This window comes from Rhinatrema bivittatum, chromosome 4 (assembly GCF_901001135.1).
Source record: "Rhinatrema bivittatum chromosome 4, aRhiBiv1.1, whole genome shotgun sequence".
Classification (NCBI taxonomy): domain Eukaryota; kingdom Metazoa; phylum Chordata; class Amphibia; order Gymnophiona; family Rhinatrematidae; genus Rhinatrema; species Rhinatrema bivittatum.
In genome coordinates, this window is record NC_042618.1 from 210,673,497 (window position 1) to 210,696,205 (window position 22,709).

A 22,709-nucleotide genomic window follows, 5' to 3' on the forward strand; every position below is an offset into this window, starting at 1 on the left:
ATTTGGAAGTTTTAAAGTATATATTGTATGTACATTTTTGTAATTGTTTTAAAAAGTCTGTGTGTAATAATTGATTTATCATTGCTCACTTGGATTCATTTTATCATCTTTAGTCAGCGGAAATACCATGTCTGGCATATTTTTCAGGGACAGGAGAGGGGAAAAAAGGGGGAGATGGGGGTCAGATGCTGCTCCTCCCAGCCCCAGTCTACCTGAAATCAGCTGTTCAAATCTGTGCCGTCTCTTCCGTCTTCCTCAGTTGCTGTTCGTACTCTTCATACACTAAAGTGACGTGGGGTTCATTTGGCAGCACAGGACACACCTGTTCCAGCCTGTACACAAGGCAGAAATGGATCACTAAAAGTTAAGATAAGGCCATGTTCCTGGAGCGGTGACTCCCACTTTGTCAAAAATCCATGGTGAATAACACAGACCTGCCAACTGATGGCAAGTCATGAATGACACGATGCCAGTCCTGGTTTTTTTTCACCAGGCCCTGATACCGGCAGAACAGAAGAAGTCCCAAAATACTTGGAGATTTAAACCAGTCTGTCACGATGTGCATCTCAGAAGGAACTTATAATGTGCACGAAGGGAGCCTGCTTGATGGGCAGCCTGTGCCCTCCCCCCTCTCCCCCTCGCCATAAGGTGGAGTCAGCGGGGACACAGGGAGGCCGGGCAAGGGGAGGTACTGCTCCTCCTTAGGGATTATTGCCTGCCTGGTAGTCACAGCATTCAATATTCCATCTGTCTCCAGCAAGAGCAAACCTCTCCCTACACACTGCAGCTGTTTTGCAAGAGCACAGAGGGATTTTGTACCAAAAGCCCAGAAAACCCCGTAAGTAAACTGCTCTCCTTTTTATAAGTGACAGCTTCTAAGAGTCTCTCCTGCCTAAACAAAGGTCTCTGCCGCTTCCCAAACCTGATACAAGTCTACAACTTTCAGAGCACACCTAGTTACGGGGAGCTGTGCACCCAAGAACGGTGACTCTTTCTGTAATACCTGTAGCTCACAGCTTAAAATCAGCACAGGGACAGTACAGTGGGTGAGACCTAGAACTGTATCTTCCAGCATTTATTGCATTGCCTGAAGTAGGAAATAAAACTTTTGTTTAAAGAACCTATTGCTTTCCAGTAGTTATTTAACGGTTGTTGTTGTTGGTTTTTTTTTTTTAACATATTCTCTTCTCTAAGCATTTTCCCATGTGTCACCTCATTCTTCATAGCCTGAGCACCAAGGTTTGAGGAGTTGTATTTGTAGGAGTGAACCGGGCTGTATTTTAGAGCAACGTTTCTCAAGCTTTTAAGCAAGTATCCCCTAACTTCTGAATTTACAGAGGGATCCCCAGTAGGAGGGATAAACACAGTTTTATGCAAAGCATGATGCACCAAATTTGCTGCCATGGTTCTGAGACAGGAAAGGGAAAGATAAAAGTGGAAAAGAGGCAAGAGGGAGAGACAGGGAAGGAGGGCGAGAGGGAGACAGAGGTGAGGGTCACAATGGTATTAGATGCCAGGGGGGGGGGGGGGGGAAAACAAAACGGAAGACATACTGGATGGGGGACAAAAACGCTGGATGCAGACCTAGACTTGCCCACACTGTCAGACTGAGGCTGCTGCCATGCACTAACCCACACTAACAGATACCGACACACCAGCAATGCACTTTAAAAAATGTCTTTTTAATTTACATATATGTGGACGCAATGCATATATTAACAACTGGGAAATGTGACTTATGTAAAGACGTTGAAGCATCTATAGACTACCGTGCATGTAAATTACCTGTAATGTAATGCCTCCTTAGCTCTTGACTCACTGTAATCTGCCTGGTAATATAACGCCTTGTAATGCAATTCCTCCCTAACTCTTGACCTAATCTACTTCACCATAATGCACTTTAAAGCGACTGAGCAGTCACAAAGGGCAGAACAGAAACACTGAATGGAATTAAATTTAATAAGAGAACATGCTAACGGGACCGAGGGATTAAGGAACACACGCAGCCTGGCACGTGTTGTAGAGGGAAGGAATGGCACTCTTTCTACAACCTGCATTGCTGAGTGACAGCAGCACTCACAAACCCCACTTCTCACTCTCTTCTTTTTTTTCCTTCTCCCCTTCCTCGATAGCAACAGAGGCTGGTGTCAGCCAATCACAGTGGTCCTAACATAACACCTCCCGCCAGGGGTAGAAAAGCTTAGGCGTCAGTCAAAGGTTTTTCAGTCAGGGAAACTTTGTTCCTTAATTTTTCTCACTTTTTTTTTTTTTTTTTAAATCTTTTTATGTTGCTGTTGCTATTTCATTAGTCTTTTTTCCTTCCTTTGCTTTTTTTTTTTTTGTCTTTTTTTGTTTTGTTTATGTAACCCTAAGCGGGGGTTTTAACCCCAAGGGCAAACAAACGTATTTATTCTCTTCAGAGCTGCTCCAGCTAGCAAAAGGACTCCCATGCTTGACTTTTAATCCTGGGGGGATTCTTTTCAGGGGGGTAAACTCACGCTTGTGGCCCAGATTATGGTGTCTTGCTATACAAAGTGTGTTTAAATCATGTAGATGCTTCCCATGAGGTGAGAGGCTGTGATAAATCAGTGTCTGGGTGTTAAAATAAAAGTTTAGTGATTGCTATTAATAAATTAAAGTCCATTTGTCAATAATGTTGAAGTTACAATTGACTGCTGGTACAAGTGTATCTCTATGTAGGTAGGAATCCTTTATTCAGACATCTGGGTAGAGCCCCCATGGTGCTATTTAATGCACAAAGCTCTCCCAGCGGCTATCCTGGAATCCGAGGGGAGGGGTCCCCAACTTCACAACCAAAATCCTACCTTGGGTCATCCTCTCCTCGGACACCCATCCTGACCTGGTCCCATACTGTGGAAATCCGGTTGGGGACTTCCGACCTTTTCTTTCATCTTTAGTTGATATTTCTTGTGGGGAAAAGTCAAAGGGGGATCAGGCTACCTCAGCATTGTGACCCAAAAACCCTACCCACTCTATTCAGGTCCAAAAAATACTTCCTAAGCTTAAACTGGATACATCTTCTGCCCTCACTGTCTCTCGCAGCAGGATCCATCGCTGGTGCTTGCCCACCTAGGGTTTAGAGCAGGCTCAGAGGTCTTTGATCCTCTGGTGAGAGCCCTTTCACCCCAAAAGGGTTTCAGGCGTAAAAATCTTTCCCAATTGCCCTCATCCTTTTCTACCCAGCAGCAGTGTCCCCTCTTTCCCTCTGCATAGATGGCACAACTTTCAAACTGTGTGCAGAAATGTAAAATCTGGCTTTACAACAGCTTTCAAAGGGAAAAAGTTCCCTTCCATTTGCTATTTTGTGGGGGTATTATTTCCAGGAAAATACTTGCACGTACTTTTGAAACTTCAGAATTATGAACATTAGCATAAGGAGCGCCACATACTGGGTCAGACCAAAGGTCCGTCAAGCCCAGCATTCTGTCTGACAGTTTGCCAATCCAGGTCACAAGTCAACAGTAGCATCCAAAAGAATAGGTCCAATCCTTCTTGCTCATAACTGGGATAAGCGGTGGCTTCCCCAAATCTACATGGCTAATAATGATTTATGGACTTCTCCACCAGAAACTTGTCCAAACCCTTTTTGAACCCGACTATGCTAACCTCTATTATCACAGCCTCTGGCCACAAATTCCACAGTTTAATTGTATGCTGATTGAATATATACTTTCTCCAATTTGCTTTAAAAGTGCTGGCCATCAGCTTCATGGAGTGTCCCCTAGTTCTGGTATTTTTGGAAGGGGTGAATAAATATTCCCTATTTAGCTCTGTACTACACCACTCATGATTTTATAGACCTCTATCATATCCCCTCTTAGTCTTCTTCAGGTTGAAGAGCCCTAATCTTTTTAGCCTTATGTCATAGGGGAACCGTTCCATCCCCTTTATCAGTTTGGTCGCCCTTTATCTTTTTTGAGATGGAGTGACTAAAATTACACACAATATTCAAGGTGTGGTCACACCATGGATCTATATAGAGGCATTATGATATTTTCCACTCCTTTCCTTATAATACCTAACATTCCATTTGCTTTTTTGACCGCTGCTGCACACAGAGCTGAGGTTTTCAAAGTTTTGTCACCAGTGACTTTTCATGGGTAATGCTGCCTATTGCCTGATATGAAACCCAGCATTGTATGGTTATAGTTTGGATTATTCTTCCCTATGTGCATCACTTTGCACGTGTCCAATTTAAATTTCATCTGTCATTTAAATACCCAGTCCTCCAGTCTTGCAAGGTCCTTTTGTAATCCTCACAATCAGCTTGTAATTTAACTATTTTGAACAATTTTCTGTCATCAGCAAATCTGATAGCCTCACTCATCACTCCTTTTTCCAAATCACTTTAGAAGTTATCCTCAATCCCAGTACACATCCCTGGAGCACTCCACTATTTACCTTTCGCCACTGAGAGAAATGACCATTTAGTCCTACTCGGTCTCCTATCTTTTAACCAGGTAGCAATCCACAATATGACATTGCCTCCTATCCTATGACTCTTTCATTTCCTGATGAGCGTCTCATAAGGGCCTTTGTCAAATGCTTTCTGAAAATCCAGAAACACTATATCAACCAAGTCACCCTTTAAGCCTGTATCCATGGACCAAGTTGTCAGGAGACACTTGCTCTCAGGATGTCAGCTTTGGGCCTATGGGGCCTGGAATGGACCTGTCCTCCTTTTCCTGGGTAGAATTCTTCCAGGGATTGCAGACATTTCTACAGGGGCGGTCTAATGAGTCAGCACTACCTGCTAATGTAGGTCCACGTGCACAGACCACTCCTCTGCCTGTTTCCACGGTCAAGCGCAGTGGCACAGCGCGGTCTGACAAGGCTTGAATGCAGGTGGATAAAGATGATACCGATGATGATGTTGGTGGCTCTCCCAGTGAGGAAGGGGAAATTTCCCCAGATTTAGAGCCTTATAGAGCTCTTCTCCATTTCTTTCATAGAGATGAGTTGCCGAGCTCGATCTCTCAGACCTTGAAGATCCTCAGAGTGGCTAGGTCTGACTCCTTGGGGATGCAGAAGAAGGATCCCATTTTGGGCACCCTATGCAAGACTTCTTGTTTCTTTCCCCTTCTGGAAGCAATCCAGGAGTTGATTGATCTGGAATGGAGTGCCCAGAGGCAATGTTTAGAGGAGGATATATATTTATTTATTTTATTTATTTATTTGTGTTTTTTCTATACCGGCATTCACAGATGGTCGTATCATGTCGGTTTACATAGAACAAGGGGTGAGCAATACATTATAACGTACAGAAATATAACCTGTGAGTATACATTAGAAATTAGAAATTATAACAAGTGCACAGAAGAAGAAGTTACAATAAAACAGGGATGATTCTAACTGGGAGTAGAAGAAAAAGATGATAGAAGTTTAACAAAAGTGGTAGAAACGTTGCAGTTACTGGTGAAGTCTAGTTCAGATTGATGGAGGATAATCAGTAAGGCTCAGTTTGATGGGAGAGAATCAGTAAGGGTCCGGATAGGCTTTCTTGAATAACCATGTTTTAAGTCTTTTTCTGAAGGTTGGAAGGCATGGTTCCTGTCATAATTCTAGGGGGATGGAGTTCCATAGTGGGGGTCCTGCTGTGGAGAAGGCCCGATCTCTCAATGTTATATGTTGGGTGGTATTGGCGTGTGGTACCTGTAGATATTCTCTGTACGCTTCTCTAATGGGTCTTGGAGAATTTATATCTTGGAGAATTTATATCCCTTGGATCCACAGGCCAGAGAGCAGTTGCACTTCCCTAAGGTGGATGCCTTGGTGTGTTCTGACATGAAACGTACCACCATCCTGGTAGAAGGAGGTACGGCATTGAAGGATGCTGAGGATAGAAAGATTGAGGCTATCCTAAAATAAGCCTTTGAAGCCATTGACGATGAACTTGCAAATTGCTTCTTGTTGCGCTCTGGTAGCTTGGACTACCTTGCATCTGTCAAGAGTCTGCTAGCGTAATGTCTGATCTTGGACCTATGATAGAACCGGGGGCTTTCTGGTAGAAATCTGTTTGGCACGTTGGGTCTCTGAGCTGCAGGTTCTTTCCTGTTGCGAGCCTTTTCTTCGTATGACTCCGGGTGCGGTTCAACTTCAGACTGTGCCATCCTTTTTGCCCAAAGTGGTTTCAGAGTTTCATTTGAATCAGTTCTTCTTTTGGCTGAGTTCAGTGTTCCGTTGAGAAACATGAATGGTTGGCTGTTGCTAATAATGTTGAAGTATAATCAGTTTTGTCCACAGTTTGACTTTTCCAGAGAATAATGGTGGGCTGATGTCGGGGAGGGACTATATGGCCATGGCGTCAGCTTTTGCTCCTTCTCCATCTGCTGGCAGAGGTGCATAACCCACTCCTGGGATTGACCTGCTCTTACTAAAGGAAAGGAAATTATCAGGTAAGTAGTAATTTCTCCATTTTGAATAATTGCATAAGATGTAATATAACCTAGGAATATTTTTTTTAAATTACTGCTGAGACTGTGGACGCCTTGAACAACTGTCATGTTTTAACAGATATTTATAATGTGGAGCTATTTTGAAACAACATGAGATATGAGCTACACTAACATTCACTATTGAGCACATTATGGATGATTTTTAAGCTGGTGATTAAAAAATGTTTGAAATGCCTGCATGGCATCACTGTCAAAGTGATTATGAATTGGCTTTTTTTCATCTATAATATGAATAGTTGAAAAGGAAATATATAAATGGGGTATTATGAGGGTATAAACACTTTGAAGCTTTTTCAAATAATCTTTTTTTATATGTTTTGCATAAACATCCCATAGCTTAAGAAATATGGACTTGTTTTCAAAGCAATATTAATAATCTTTGGATTCAAAATTGACTAACTTATGTAACTTATGGTATACGCCATTTTCAATTTGGCAACAACTTATTTAACAATTAAAAGTTTGCAGATTCTAGTAGGGCGCTTTTTAAGCTAGTGCTGATTTAAATTCCTTAAGGCCTGCTGGCACCAGTGTAACAGGCTCACAAACCTTCTGTTTGTTGAATAAGTTATGAACTGGCTTTTGCCACCCATTTTAGCAAATTTGTTGAGATAGTAATATTAAAAACAAAAAAAACCCCTAAAAATATTGTTTTTGAGGTATTATCTAAATGGGCATATTTTTTACTCATTGTGAATCACGGGAGTAATGGGTTTGTTTTTTGTTGTGCTATATACAGTATGTATACTAGCAACAAGTGCCCGGTATTGCTCATAGTCTGGTCTAGAAAAGCCTGTGTGTGTGTGTGTGGGTGTCTGCCTGTCTGCACGGGTGCCTGTGCCTGCGTGTGTTAGTATTTGGGGGAGCCTGTGTGTGTCTGTGTATGTGGGGGGGCCTGTGTGTGTGTGGGGGGGGGGGGAGCCTGTGCCTGTGTGTGGGTGGATTTGTCTGTGTTTACTTGTGCCTGCCTGTGTGTATGTGTGTGTGCCTGCATATGTGTGTGCGAGCCTGTGTTCATGTGCAAGCCAGTGTGTGCATGAGTGCAAGGCTGCGTATGCTTTTGTGAACTTGTGCGCACTCCTGTGCACTTGTGTAAGCTTGCATGCATGGCTTGTGCAAGCTTATGCATTCCTATGTGTTTGTGCCTATATGTGTGTATGCCTATACCAGCCTGTTCCTGTGTGTGGGATTGTGAGAGACAGGGCTTCACAGATAGAGAATATTAGTGAACATTAACTGGCATTGCTCGGGTTGTCTGATCAATAACGGCCTGTGTGTGTGTGTGTGTGTGTGTGTGTGTGAGGAGCCGTGTGTTTGGGGGAGCCTGTGTATGTGTGTCTGCCTGTGTGTGTGTGTGTGCTTGTGTGTGTTTGTGACAGTACTTTGCAGACAGAGCATATTGTCTTTGCACATTGCACCTTCCACTGTTCCAGGTACCACCTGGTGGCCACAGACAAACATGACTAATTGATTTGACTGACCAACCACCCGACACACACATCACCAGCCTTTTATATATCTAGATCAAGGATAATATAATGTATATTTCTGTATATATATAAACACAAACAGCACATGCAACAAAAATCAACACAGCTCACTGTCCTTTTGCGCTTGGGGAACGGTTCCAACCAACGGATGGTCTGTATGGCTCCTGGTGCCCCAGGTCGAAATTCCAACTTTCCATCATTAAACATTTATTGGTCATTTATATTCTTTGCCTGCATGTTTCAGTTATAGGTACTAGCAACCTCTAGAAATATTACCCAACAGCAAAAACAACTTACCCAGTCTTGTGGTTGTAACTGCCCCTCCACATAAGCTGTGCAGCTGGTTGCTACATCGCCTTTTCTCACACTTGTTTACCCTGCTGTTCAAAAGCTCCCCAATGTTATGCTATGTGGCTCACAGGCTGCTGCCATGACCATGTCGACCCAGCTCCGCCAACGGCTCTTTGTAGCCCATCCACCAATGACTGCTGCCATGGCAGTGTGTGACACTGCCATTCTAACCCGATCATGGCTTTCTCTAAAGTGTGCACACATGTACAACTCACTTCTTTAAAGGGTCCATGGCGAGAAAATCCTTGCGGTGACCTCTGATGACACCAGCAGGCCCTTTCTATATAAGGGCTCCTTGGACAGCAATGGGTCTCCTGCATTGCAGTGTGTGTTTCCAGCATTCCCAAGTTCCGCATGTCCAGCCTTGTCTTTTCCAGCATTGCCTGCCTCGTCCTCTCCAGCCTTGCCTATCTTGTCCAGTCTTCCCTGTCTTCTCCAGCTTGCCTTGTCCTGCCTTCATTGTCCAGCTTTCCCAGTCTGTTTTGTCCAGGGTCTTTGGTGGTCTTCATTGTGTCTCCATCCACCCTTGATCTGACATCCAGTTCGTGACCTCTTGCCTGGACCTGACCATGTTTGCCTGCTGCCTGGTCCTGACAACTCTTATCTGCTACCTGCCCTGACCTTGGCCTGTCTCCAGTTCCGTTTGTCTGCTGCCTGCCTCAACTGCTGCATACTACTGGACTCTTGCTGTAGCCATCACCCTAGGGACCTGCCTAAGACCTGTCCGCTGCAAGAACCCAAAGACTCAACCTGCGGAGCAGGCAGCTGGAATAGATGAAGCTCCAATCTGTCCCACTCAGGGCCCGTTTGCCAGCTGCTGGCAGAGGCCTCATAGATTCACCTATGGGTCAATTGCACCACAGCACAAAGAGCTCACACCCAAGCCACTCTTCACAACCTATGTACAATACTCAAGTATGAGGGCTCTAAAGTCTTCCTTCTAAACATATTTGGGTTAAAATGGCCAGGCTCAGACTAATCCCATTACATACCCTCTGCCACATGGGCTGAAGGAAGAGGTCGTTATAGTTAAATTGTGCCCGGAAGGAGTAAGAGTGAGTGAGTATATGAAAAAGAAAGTGCGTGAGTTAGAAAGCGTGTGTGTGTGCGTGTGTGTGAGCTAGAGACAGTGTCTATAAGGGAGTATGGAAATATGCGTGACTGAGTGAGAGAGTATGTGAGAAAATGAATATGAGTGTGTGTACATGAGAGAGAGAAAAAGTTGTTTGTGTACAACTTCTCATCCCCACCCCAGCTAATCCACGACAATCTCAGGGGCAACTGGAAATCAAAAGTTCCACAAGGAATTTTTTAAAAACCTTATTAATTTTAATTAGTGGGTGTTATTTGATGTGTCTGCTGTTTTGAAATATTTTATTGGTATTTTGAGTATGTTTTGTATTTTAAGTATGTTTTGAGTTTTTAATTATTGGATGTTCTATCAATTAGCTGTTTTGAAATACTTCTTCTTTTTGTTAGTTCGATTTTACTGTTTTAGAGTTAGATTTTCAAAAGAAAACAGGCAGGTAAGTTTGCTGGATAAAACTTATCCAGCTAATTTACCTGAGATATTCAGCAGCACGGCTATGTTACTGAATATCCCATCAAAAAGTGCTGCTTAACCAGATACGTTATATCCAGATAAGTTAGACCTGCTCTATGGCAGGTCTAACTTATACAATTAACTTAACCAGATAAGTATGAAAATTGCTTCTTATCTAAGTTACCCAGATAATTAGCATCGCCCTGATCCACCCACTGCCTGACAACTGGATATCCAGCTAACTATTTAGCCAGAAAAGTGGTTTATCAGGCTAGGTGGCAACTGCTGAATATAGCTGGATATTCAGCAGCCTCCACTTAGCCGAATATGTTTCTGCTTATCTGGCCATGTGGTACTAAATATCGGACTCATAATGATTTATATATCTTGATTTTATTGTTTGATATTTTATGAGGATTTTATTGTTTGATATTTTATGAGGAATGGTGGTGTTTGTTTTTCCATGGGTGCACTGCATACAAAGTTTGGCTTCCTGTGGTTTTCAGTTCAGTTTTTGTCTGCACATTTCTATTTATACTTTATGGTCAGTTTATTCTGCATTTGGTGAGGGTCTGTCTGTGTTCTGCAGGTGTGATCGAGGTGAGGTATTCGGCAAGCAAGTAGTTTCTGTGTAGGGATCTATAGAAGCCTGCAATCAGTTCTTTACGGATAGCTTTTCACTTCTGAGGTCCAGGGCTCCCTGTCGGGGGACGCATAGCTTCAAGGCCCTTTTGTATTAACCAATGCACACAACCCTTTTCCAGTCCTTGTAAACAGCACTGATAATCTCCACAATCTATAGCAGCAATAATCATACTGAGAAGCAATACGATTCCAACTTCTTTACGGATAGTTGATAAAATTGACTGAAGATTATTTACAGCACTTAGATGTCAAATTAAATTGATCAGCAATAATGAAGAGTAAAGATTAATAAATTTGTGACTTCACTCTTCTAGTAAAATCTTTGAATTTAAGAAAGACAATTCCTTAGTAACACTGGGCAACAATGAAAGTGTTACTGACCTAAAAAGGTCCTACTCTGTAGTATCTTGATGTGCTGAACACGAATATGACCATGAAAAGTTTTTATTGGCTCTCGTTTTGAAGATATTTAATATAGTTCACGTTCTATGTTTAGTCGTGTAAATTTATCCATTAGGACTGTAAATAAGCCTAGAATGATGTAATATTGCATAATACCATCATGCACACATCATCCATGGTTTATTACATCATTTTCTGATGCAATGCAGTTCTACTGCCATGCTGCTGCTGAGTAAGCCCAGTCAGAAAGGGTGAGCATTTGAAATATTCATGCTGGCTGACTACTGCTGGACACTCCGCAGAGATGCTCCCGAACAGGTGTACAAGAGACAAGCAAAGAAATCTAAGACGTAGTCTATGACTTCATTTTTCAAATGGTATTAACCGTAGGTCTCCTACTATTGGCATACAGTTCAAGATGTAATTATATTATTGCATATTACAAAAAAACTAGAGCCAATTTTGCATTTTCACAGTCACATTCATGTTTAGCACATGGAAATGTATAAGAATTGACTAATTTCATTTCCGTAACATGACTTTTGTGAACATTTGTTGCCCAGTGTAATTTATCTCCTTCTCCTTTACAATTCCTCAGACTGAAGAAAGTTTAATCCTTCTTCCAACTATCAAATTTTTCCTCAGTTTCTCCCCACTGTGGAATGGTTAGAATTTAGTCCCAATTACTTATTAGAACACAAGTCCCAATTCTCATTTCTCTCCTGTAGTCTTCTTAAATCTTCTTCTGAAAGCACTAGTGGTACTCTCTTCTCAAGTGCAGCACATGAGTCAGCAGAAAAAAATAACTTTGCACAATACCTTCAACTCCTTCCCTCTGGTAATGGACAGGAATACACTCCTCTCTGATGAAACATCCATTCCTCAGGCTCTTCCTAGGTGAAAGGCACCTCTTCTCCCAGTGGTTTGGAAATGGGTGCCAAGGGCACTTGGTTCCAAGAGAAACAAAAAAAAAAAAGTCTCTGACTCAAAAGGGGTAAAAACAAATAGACAGGAAGGGTGGAAAAATCTTCCTTGTCACCCAAATGAGAAGCTAGTCACTGAGAGAAAATCAACTCAAAATTGAAACTCTTCTGCATCAGGTCACTGACTGATCTATCCACTGGAGGTGAGGTAGAAAGCAGCAGGATATTCCCCACCCCTTGATCTAACCTTACACAGGTGTTGTGTTTGTGGCATTGTGGACCCTTGGTCGCAATGGAGATGACTCCGCCCATGGGGTGGGGCCCCATGGGGAACCACTGCGATAGGCTGAACTCAGATAGCAGACACAGTATGGATAGAGGCTTTATTGTACTGCTGTAGAAAGATGGTAAGCAGGAAGGTAAGGCACTGATCCAAGAAGTGCCAGTCCGTTCAACAGGCTCAGATGTGAAGTCTCACCCAGATGTTTCACGATAGGCGCAAGCCCGCAGTGTGGGTAACGTCGCAGCTGGTGGGTGGAGCTGGAGCACCGGATCGTAGAGGTACTCACAGGAATGATGGCGTTTTCCTGATGGTGGAAAGTTGGGACCAAAGGTCCGTGGTGCAGGATATAATGGCTGATAGGCCCTCGAGGAGCGAGTACCTGATGGTCCGATATCCTGAAATGTAGAAGAGAGAGAGAGACCCCCGAGGAGCGATTCTCTAGTTAGAGAGGACCCCGAAGGTTAGTTGGCAGCGAGAGACCGCCGAGGAGCGGGTATCTTGAGCTTCTACTGGAGCGAGGCCCTTGGAATGAAGCAGCGTCTAAGCGTGCAGCTTATAGCGGTCAGAGTAGCTTAAACCAAAGTTCTTGCTAACTCAAGGTTGTAGCGAAAGTGAAGGCTAGATATACCCGGAGGTACTGACGTCATGCGGTGGGGCCGCCCCCCGAGGTTCCCGCCATGACGTGTATTTGAAAGTAGGAGATGTGTGTGCTCGCACCCTAGTAGGCCACGGGAGTGAGCATGGCGGATGGGGACGCCCATGCTGTTTTGGAAACGCCGAGACCCTCTGCACTCTGCACCGGAGGCAGACATCTTGCTGAAAGAGAGAGAGAGGGGAGAAAAAGAGGTAAAGCAGAGCGGTCGCAGCCGTCTGCGACCGGATACAACAACAGGGACTCCTCAAATCCTCTGTGAAGGGGTACAAAGGGAAGGTATTAAAAAAATGGATCAAAAAGAAGAAATAAGCCAAACTGGGTCAGACAAAAAGGCTGACTCACAAGAGGACAACTCAGGAGAAACCCGTTTAATAAGTTAACAAAAATCCACAATAGAAATCCAACTAAAAATCCACATCATATGATGGTATCAGGGGTTTATATACTGCTAGAGCATACCATCTGCAACTCCCAATTGGAGAAGTCAAACACAAACCTCCTCACTAAATTTCTCTGAACCTCCCCAGCTAGATAGTACATTCATTTTGGTAAGGAAAGCAAAGATTGCTTACAATAGGTAGAGTTGTTACTGTTTGAGTGCTGGCAATTAATACTGTTTTGGTATGGGAGTTCACTGGTTTATAATTATAATTCAGTTTACTCATGACTTTCTGAAGGCCAAGCCTGCACCCAATAAACCTAATACCATATGGCAGGGGTGGCCAATTCTGATTCTCAAGAGACACAAACAGGCCAGGTTTTCAGGATATCCACAATAAATATGCATGAGATAGATTTCTATGTATTGTCTCCATTGTATGTTTATCTATCTCCTGCATATTCATTATAACCTGAAAACCTGGCCTGTTTGTGGCTTTTGAAGGCCAGAGTTGCCACTTCTGCCATATGGATTCCAAGTGTCTTTTTTTTTTTGCTTTTTTGTAGGGTTTTCTATACCGATTTAGGTATAGGCAACCTAGGCAATTGCCTGCGACACCACATTTTGAAGGTGCCAAAGAGGAGTGCAACTGTACCAAGGAAGAGCCTGCTCCAGCAATCCACTTCAAAGGGATACTGTTACAGGACTCTGGAGGGAAATGGAGATAAAGGGACTTCACCCACTAACTAATCTCCAGGGTCTCCCACCTCCTACTCTCCAATCTTGCCTATGGGCACCCAAATCCTAAATCCAGCCCTCGATGGCACCATAGCAGTGCATGTTTGTAAATACAATATACAGTGTAAGTGATATTTTTACCTCACAAGACCGCATTTCGAATTTTCTTTTTCATGTAAAATCAGTTATTATAAATTCATAATTTTTCTGTGTGTGAGGAAGCCAGATGGGGTGGGTTGGGGGAGAGATGGAGGAAGGCACAAAGCTGTAAGGTTCACCTAGGGTGCCCAATAACCTTGCACTGGCCCTGCTTTGTCAGATGCAACTTTCTAGGGTTGGAACTGCCACTTTGTGCAGGCTATCCAGTGTTTCTCTACTAAACAAGAATGGAGAACCTGGCATCTAAATAGCAGATGAATTTCAGTGTGGACAAGTACAAAGTGATGCACGTAGGAAAAAATACCCCTAATTTCAGATACACAATTATGGGTTCTGCATTAAATGTAACTATCCTGGAAAAGGATCTAGGAGACATTGTCCACAGTACATTCAAATCCTCACCCTCAGTGTTTAGCGGCAGCCAAAAAAAGCAAACAGAATGCTAGGAATTCGGAAAGGAATAAAGAATAAAACAGAACATCATAGTGCCTGTGAATAGCTCAATGGTGCAGCTGTACTTTGAGTATTGTGTGCAATTCTGGTCATTCCATCTCAAAAACGATATAGCAGAGAGAGAAAAACTACAGAGGAGAGCAAGAACAATGGTTAAGGGGTTGGAACAGCTCCCTTATAAAGAAAGGATAAACAGGTTAGGGTTCTTTTGCTTGGAGAAGAGGTGATTGAAGGGGTATATGATTGAAGGCTATAAAATCATGTGTAAGGAGACCCCCAAATTTGTGATTTTTCACTTCTAGTAGTATCAGATATGCTGGGTGGGGGAGATCCCGGGATTTTCATTGTTCAAAGTTTTATGTAACATGTTTCAACTATTTGCATATGTAATACCCCTGAATGTCCACAGGATGGCATTTGGTGTGGAGAAGGTCAATGTGATATTTTATGGTTAAAAATGAGTGGGTGGTGTGTTGGTCCCCTTAAGAGTATGGGCTGATGTGATTGTTCAAAGTTATGTTGGGGAAGTATAAATTCTAGGGCATTTAGCAGTTGTGGGCCCTTTTTCTAGGACAGAGCTGGCAGAGAGCGTAGCCAGCCCATGGGCTAGAAGGGTCCAAGGTAAAGGCCCTAGGTCATGGTGTGAAAGATTTCCACCTCTTGAGGAAATTGTAAAGGAACAACGGAGTGGCGAGAAGATTTCTCGCCCTGAGGGAGAAGATGGCATGGGAAGGAGAAGGGGTTGATCCAAGATGAGGATGGCTCCAGTGAGTTTCAGAGAGTGAAGGTGACTGGGAGGCCCTGCACGCTGCTGGAAGGATGGAGAGGGGGGGAGGAAGGATGAAATGTTCAAGATGTCCCAAGGAGTGTGAGCAACAGAAAGTGAGTGAGAGTCCCCAAAAGAAAGGGATATAATCCTAATATCCCATGTTGAAGTTTGATATTTAAAAGGATGAGGAATCTGAGAGTATTAAAGCTATCCTGTGTGCTTATAGTTGGTTGGGATTAGATGAGAAATGAACCTAATGAGCGGAGATGATTAAGTACTGTAACAAAAAAAAAAAAAAGCCATACATTACAGGAAAGAGTTTAAAAGGGAGCTGTAAGAGAGATTGGCACGTTTATCTGTAGGGGTGCCAGTAGGGAGATTTATTCTGAATGTTATATCCCATGAATTCTTAATATTCAGTATTTATATGTCCACCTAATTCTATTCCTCCACGTAGTGACTTGCTTTGAACCCAGAAATAAAGTTGAGAATTTTGGTTTATCTGAGTGTGATGTGGCTCTGTCTTGATGCTTTATCATGCCAGTACTAAGGAAGTAGCTAACCTGACTAGGGTTAAAAGTGGAGGTGAGTAATCTCCTTGTTCAGTCAAAAAATTAAAAAAAAAGGTGAGCTATCCCTGCTGTTTCTATCTGGGTCCACTTCACTGTCTGCATGGCCCTTAATGTTGAACCCACTACATAAATTTGAGAATCTGATCTTTTTTTACCTAATGTCAGTACTTTTCATCATTTTATGTGCCCTGATGTGAAGTGGAGTTACACATAAGTGGAGAAGAGCAGGTAAATAGGGAACTGATATCTAGCCTTTCAAATAATACTAGAACTAAGGGACACTCCTTTATGCCAGCAGGGAGCAGATTTAAAACCAATTGGAGAAAGTATTTTTTCACTCAATGCACAATTAAGCTGTGGAATTTCTTGCCAGAAGATGTGGTCAAGGCAACTAGCATAGCTAAATTTAAAAAGGTTTTGGACAAGTTCATGGATGAAAAGTCCATAAATAGTTCTTATCCAGGTGACTCTGGGAGATCTATCACATGACACAGAAAGTGAGCAGCAAGAAATGTATCTACTTTTAGGGATTGGCCACTGTCGGAGCAGGATGCTAGGCTTGATGAGCCTTTGGTCTGAATCAGAATGGCAGTTCTTATGTTCTTATTTACCATGCTGGTTAGATGGGCATGCAAGATTCCATACTTAATCCCACACTCAGCCAAACCTCCATGGCTTGCCAATAGGTTTTGTTATAATCTAAAATAGCTACCAAAACTAGCAAGGCTGTAGCACTAATATCTTTCTTTATGGACCTCCGAGGACTTGCTGGACAGTACCCAGCTACTATCAACCTGCTGCCACTGACCCAATTGTCTTCTGGAGAACTGTAGCCTATTGGTTCCAACCTTGTTGCTCCATGACCTATATTGGTAGGTTGTGCTTCTTTTCTCTGCCCTTTATTTTGACCTTATCTCCTCTGTTCTTGAGTGATGGGTAAGTTATTTGCAATACTGCAACCTCTTAACCACGCTTCTACCACTGTCATAGAATAGGACTGCATAAAAGAACCATTTTCTCATCTAGTCTGCCCAGTTTTGCCCATGTCTGTTTTTATCTCCATCACCTCCATAGGGAGCCTATTCCATACATACTTTCTGTGAACAAATATTTTCTTCACATGCTAAAATGTCTCCTTCCCTAGGAGACATATACCATGACCTAGAGCATTATCTCTTCTGAAAAAGGATTTCCTCTTGTACCCCATTTATACCTTTGAGGTAGTTGTGTTGAACATCTATCAAATCTCTTATCTATCCTCTCTTCTAGGGTAACCCAATTTAGGTCTCACATCATGGTTTTTGGTGCAGATCTCATACCATTTTGGCAGCTTTTCTCTGGTCCACATCCAGCCCATCTATCATATTGTATATCCTTTTGCAGGAATGGCCTCCAGAATTGGACACAATATTCTAAGTGTTATCTCACCAATGACCTCTATTGAGATCATTGGTGAGATAACACTTTTTCTACTAGCTGTGCCTCTCCCTATGCACCCTAACATCCCTCTTTAATCTTTACAAACGAAAGACCTCTTGAGATAGATAACTATTAAACCTAAACATTAGGGAGGAGACTAGATGCAACGCACTAATTTGTAGCAGAAACTGAAAAAGTGAGCATGGATAGGATATGAACCTGCAGCTTTCAGATTTGAGATATGTGTGCCCTATTCAGCCCACTGACTGCCTCTCCAGGGCAAATAAAATTCATTATAAAAATACAAAATGAGACCTTACCCCATCAGATGACATATCTACTACAGTATTTTTCCCCATTGATGGAACAGGCCCTTCAATTACTCACAGATTGTAGAATGGAGGGAAACCTGACCTTTTTTATGTTTTTCCTTCAGAGAGGAAATCCTGCAAGGCAGGTTGTCACCATATTAGTAGTCAAGAGAGATTGTCATCACTCACTGTGCAGTGTGGTAAAAGGAAAAAAAATGTGACACAATGAATTGGGCTACCTGCAGATGCTTGTTCCCACTGCAGACTCTCTGGCACCATCTAGCACCTGACGTTTCCCAGAGAGAAGCAGTCCATTTTAAGGCAGACAGGGTTATAGAGTGCAGTAAGTCAGGATCAATTGGTACCTTTAAGTGAACCTGGAGAACACCAGCTCAGCCCTTCCGCCAATTCTGAGAGGGCCTTCAAATTGTTAAACTCTCCGGTGCAACCTGTTGTAGAGCAGCCCAATGTGATAGTAAAAGAAGAGGTCATCAGGGTTCCTCAGGAATTCAAGTAGTTGGGCCAGTCATGTGGACGCCACCGAGTGAGCAGCATGGGAGGAAGAGAGGGAGGCCATGTGAGGACAGCCTGCATTGTGTTGGCCTGTGACTTCTCCTGGGCCATGAGTTGCGACCCAGAGACCACCCATTACTCCACCCACAAACCTGGGCGAAGGGAGGAGTCAGTCATCAGATGAGGGGTCAACAAGTCCACATTCCTCAACGGTGAAGCAGCCAAACAGTGATCAGCATAAAGTTTGACTGGAGAGAATGGAATGCAGCGATGGCACCTGTCATTGATTTGCTATGGTGAGACCCCAAAGTAATGTGCCTGTAAAGGACCTGAGACCATGCTTGAGTTTTGTCGCATGTGTCTGGACCATTCAGCCCCACTATCCAGCTCGGGAGTATCCTCTGGAGGCCTCCAAGGAGGCACGGTATCCCCAGTGTCATCCTACAGTGGGCTGGGAGAGGATCTGTCCTTGTCTTAGAATGAATGTCTTTGGTTAGCATGAGCCAGGACAGCTAGATAAGACAGGGAGGATAACATTCAAACAGCTGCATGCATGCCCATATACACATGTACATGGACGTGCAAAAATCTGCTTCTGTATTTTATAACCTGCAGGTTATATGATATACGCAGATTATAAAATACGCATTAATATACCCTGCAACATGCAATAACATTGCAGGATACATTAATGCATACCCTGCAAAATTCAGGGTACGTGGTATCTGACGATCTGAAGGCAGCGAAGCAATGTGACAAGATGATAGCTAAAGCCAGAAGAATGCTGGGCTGCATAGAGAAAAGAATAACCAGCAAGAAAGAGGTGACAATGCCTTTGTACAGGTGTTTGGTCAGGCCTCACCTGGGGTACAGTGTTCCATTCTGGAGACGGTCCAGATAAGGGCAACCAAAATGTTATGGTATCTGTATTGGAAGACTTATGAGAGACTGAAGGATCTGAATATGTATAGCCTGGAAGAGAGGAGGTGCAGGGGAAATATGATACAGACCTTCAGATCCCTGAAAGGTTTTAATGATGCGCAAACTTCAAACATTTTGCATTGGAAAAGAAACAGTACAACTAGGGGTCATGAAATGAAACTCCAGGGGGGACGACTCAGATCCATTATCAGGAAATACTTTTTCACGGAGAGAGTAGTGGATGCTTGGAGGAAATGGTGAGGATGAAAACAGTAAATTAATTCAAAAGGGCATGAGATAAACACTATGGATCCCTAAAGGTTAGAGTTGAAAATGAAGAAAAGAGTGCATGGGGGTAACCTGCTTGAAGCAGCAGTTACTACCCTTAATCGGAAAGCATGGGATTATAACCATTAACTGATTAGCCTTGATGCTTTTGGTACAACTGCAACATTGCTATTCGCTTCAATGGATGGGGGGGGGGGGGAGCTGGAAGAGGAATTGGATTCAGATGTCAGCCAACACTGGGCCCTGACTTTTATGGTCCAGGACATTGATACTCAGACATCAGGGAAAAAGCATAGGACTGCTTCTATAGCCAAGACCAAAAGCAAAGCACGTTCAAGCACTATTTCTGATTGTGAATATTACTACCTTTAAAATAAGACTTGGGCGTAACCAGCATGGCTATTTAAGTCAGATAGCAGGATAAATCTCAAACAGCTACTTATCCAGATAAATAAGATAGACAGATAAGTCTGCTTCTTATAAGGATAGGTATCTGTCTATCTTACTTATCCAGTTAAATAGCACTTTTCAGTCTTATCAGGCTATCATTTTTAAGACTGATCCAACTAAGTAGTACTTTTGCTGCTACTTAGTTGGATAAATCGAAACTTACCCAAATAAGTAGTGTGCAACTGCTATCCATGAGTATTTTTACATCTAACTTTAAAAATATACGAGTGAAGATTTTAACCACGTAATTTACACACATTTACCCCCTGTAAGTCAGATTTTACACATAAGTTGGGAGATTTTTTTTTTAACATACGTGCACAATGAAATTACCAGTGGTCTACCAGTTTGTCAAGTCCATCTGCAGGTCATCAAGACCCCCCAGCTCTTCAGCCTCAACTCCCACCATTTCACCCAGACCCACCACCCAGTCAATATTTTGCTTTTATGACGTTTACAATCTCTTTCTCCAGAAATAGAGCAGGCTTACTGTAAATATAAGTGAGTAAGCTTCTGAATTTACATGCATAAATGGCTTACAAAATAGCAACTTACGTAAATGTTGGTCCCGCACAGAATGCCCCTGGCCCACCCCTTTTTTACACATGCAAATTTATTTGCGGACCCTTACTTGTGCGTGTATTTTGAGTGATAAAGAGGCATTATGATATCCACCGTTTTATTTGCCATTTCCTTCTTAATAATTCCTGACATTCTGTTTTGCTTTTTTGACTGCTGCAGCACACTGGGCCGACGATTTCAATGTATTATCTACTATGATGCCTAGATCTCTTTCCTGGGTGGTAGCTCCTAATATGGAACCTAACCGTGTAACTACAGCAAGGGTTATTTTTCCCTATATGCATCACCTTACACTTGTCCACATTAAATTTCATCTGCTATTTGGATGCCCAATCTTCCAGTTTCACAAAGTCCAGTAGTTTTTTCTATGATTTTTTTATTTATGAGCACAGTGCAGAAAAATATTGAGGGAAAAATGATATGCATTCACAGATTCTTTATGGTTAAAACTATTGATTATATTTAATCATTGAAAAACATTTACAAATCAACTGAAAAAAACATCTCTTTATTGTGTTAATTTCTTCCTAGAAAATTCTTTTCCAGATTTGTTGGGAAACTTGATGCTGCATGATACATCCAAACATGACATTACATTCCCTTCTCTATTAATAACATGAAATATAAGCCAGGAGGAGAAGGAGCTGGCCTCATGGTTAGAAGAATGAGCTGCTTCTGATCCCACTCTTTTTGATTTTGGACTACTCACTTTATCTTCTATTGCCTCAGGTATTCCCTTAGATACTAAGCTCTTGAGGGAAGGATTCATACCTGTGCCTAATTTGTTATAAAATCCCTTGTTAGGGTTCTGTAGAAATGTTATGACAATAATAATGTGGCAGAAATCCATTGGTCAGATGGCCATTGGCAATCAGAAAAATATTATCGGTCACTAGTTTCCATCAGTAGGTGACCAAAACATACCAGAGATTTCTGCTGCTCTGAATGTAATCTAGTTTAGAATGGGATGAAGATAACAGAGATTAAGAGAGGAGGTTAACATTTATAAACACAGGAAGTGCATGATGAGATTGGTAAGTGTACGTTGGTGTGTGTCTATATTTGTACAAGTCTGAAACTCAGTAGATATCAAGGTGGACTAACATGGCAATGGCACTACTTTATTTTATTTTATTTATTTTGTATATTCCGCCCTCCCAGGCATAAACCTGCCCCTAGTAGTCACACAATATAAAAGCACATAAAAACTATCAATAATATAAAAACAACAAAATCCCCAACTCAGCCTCCAACTCCCCTCTCTACCATACACTCCCCTCAGAAGTTAACCATATCACCAAGTACCATAGACTGCCTTAGCCTCTTCTCCACCCAAATAACAGCACAAGCCACCACCACCACAGTGCCCATCCCCTATTGTACTCAAATCCAACCAACCGAAATTCCCTCCACTTTATTTACTAGGGAACAGTTATGTTTGTATTCCTTTTTCTAAATGCCATATAATTTCATTCCAATCTGATATCTAAGGGAGCAGAATTCCATAACTTCGGGCCGGCAGCTGAAAAATGCTCTCTTACAAAGCATCCCCCTCTCTGAAGGAACCTGTAACTATGCCCCCCTGAAATAAGCAAAGATTACGCCCCAGGTATCCTTTATTCACATTTACGAGATGGAAGTTTTGTTGCTGTAAATCTAAGAAGTTTTCATGGTATGTGCCTGGAGATTTGCCTTCACATATATTTATACTGAAACTCTATCAGGCCGAACATATGGTACAGAGCTCAGAGCAGAGCGAGGAACTGATCTCCTATAAACTGCTCACTGTGTGAGACTGGGCAAGTCACCAAATCTCCCTATGCTCAGGCTTTGCCTGTAAAATGTTCAGGATAGGGACATTTGCTAGCAGGAGCAGATTTACCAATGGGCAGTGAATGCAAGTACCTATGGGTAGCCACCCTGCTGTGTCAGGCACTTGTTTTACATCACCAGCTGCAGTGCTCGGCCATTTGTGGGGCAGGGTGGAAAGCTGGCTGACCACTTATCTACAAGCAGCGGGGTTTATAAATCTGTTGCTGCTAGCTAGATATAAAAGCTTCTAGGATTAGACTAGGGCTCTTCCCGCGAACCACCAAACTTAGCCATTGGGCCGCACCTTTACAGGTGCTCTCTGATGCTGCCAGGCTGTTCTCCCCTCCAGCGCAGTGGGATGTGTCTCCTCATCGTAACACCGCCGACAGTCTTCATGGCAGGATGATGCCGATGATCTCTCTAAGCCTCCCTAAGGTGCGCATGAACACGATGGCTCTTCATTTAAAGGGCCCACGATGGGGAAAAGGCCTGCAAATGGCCATTGATGCATCTGCTCCTCACCTTGGCAACAGAAGGGGGAAAGGGATCAGAGTTCCCAGAAGAGTGACAGAAAA

At 42.7% G+C, this 22,709-nt stretch overlaps 1 protein-coding gene across 2 annotated transcripts in view; it reads left to right on the forward strand.

The window, feature by feature from the left end:
- The first annotated feature begins 532 nt into the window (after window positions 1-532).
- LOC115090486 (sodium-coupled neutral amino acid transporter 3-like) overlaps window positions 533-22,709 on the forward strand; it is a 328,123-nt gene continuing 305,946 nt past the window's right edge. The window contains exon 1 of one of the 2 annotated variants that reach the window (XM_029599646.1): window positions 533-838. The gene's annotated coding sequence lies outside the window, so the exon portion shown is untranslated. Of the gene's footprint in view, window positions 839-16,609; window positions 16,711-22,709 lie in introns of those variants that run through there. The other variant, XM_029599647.1, reaches the window with a different exon arrangement.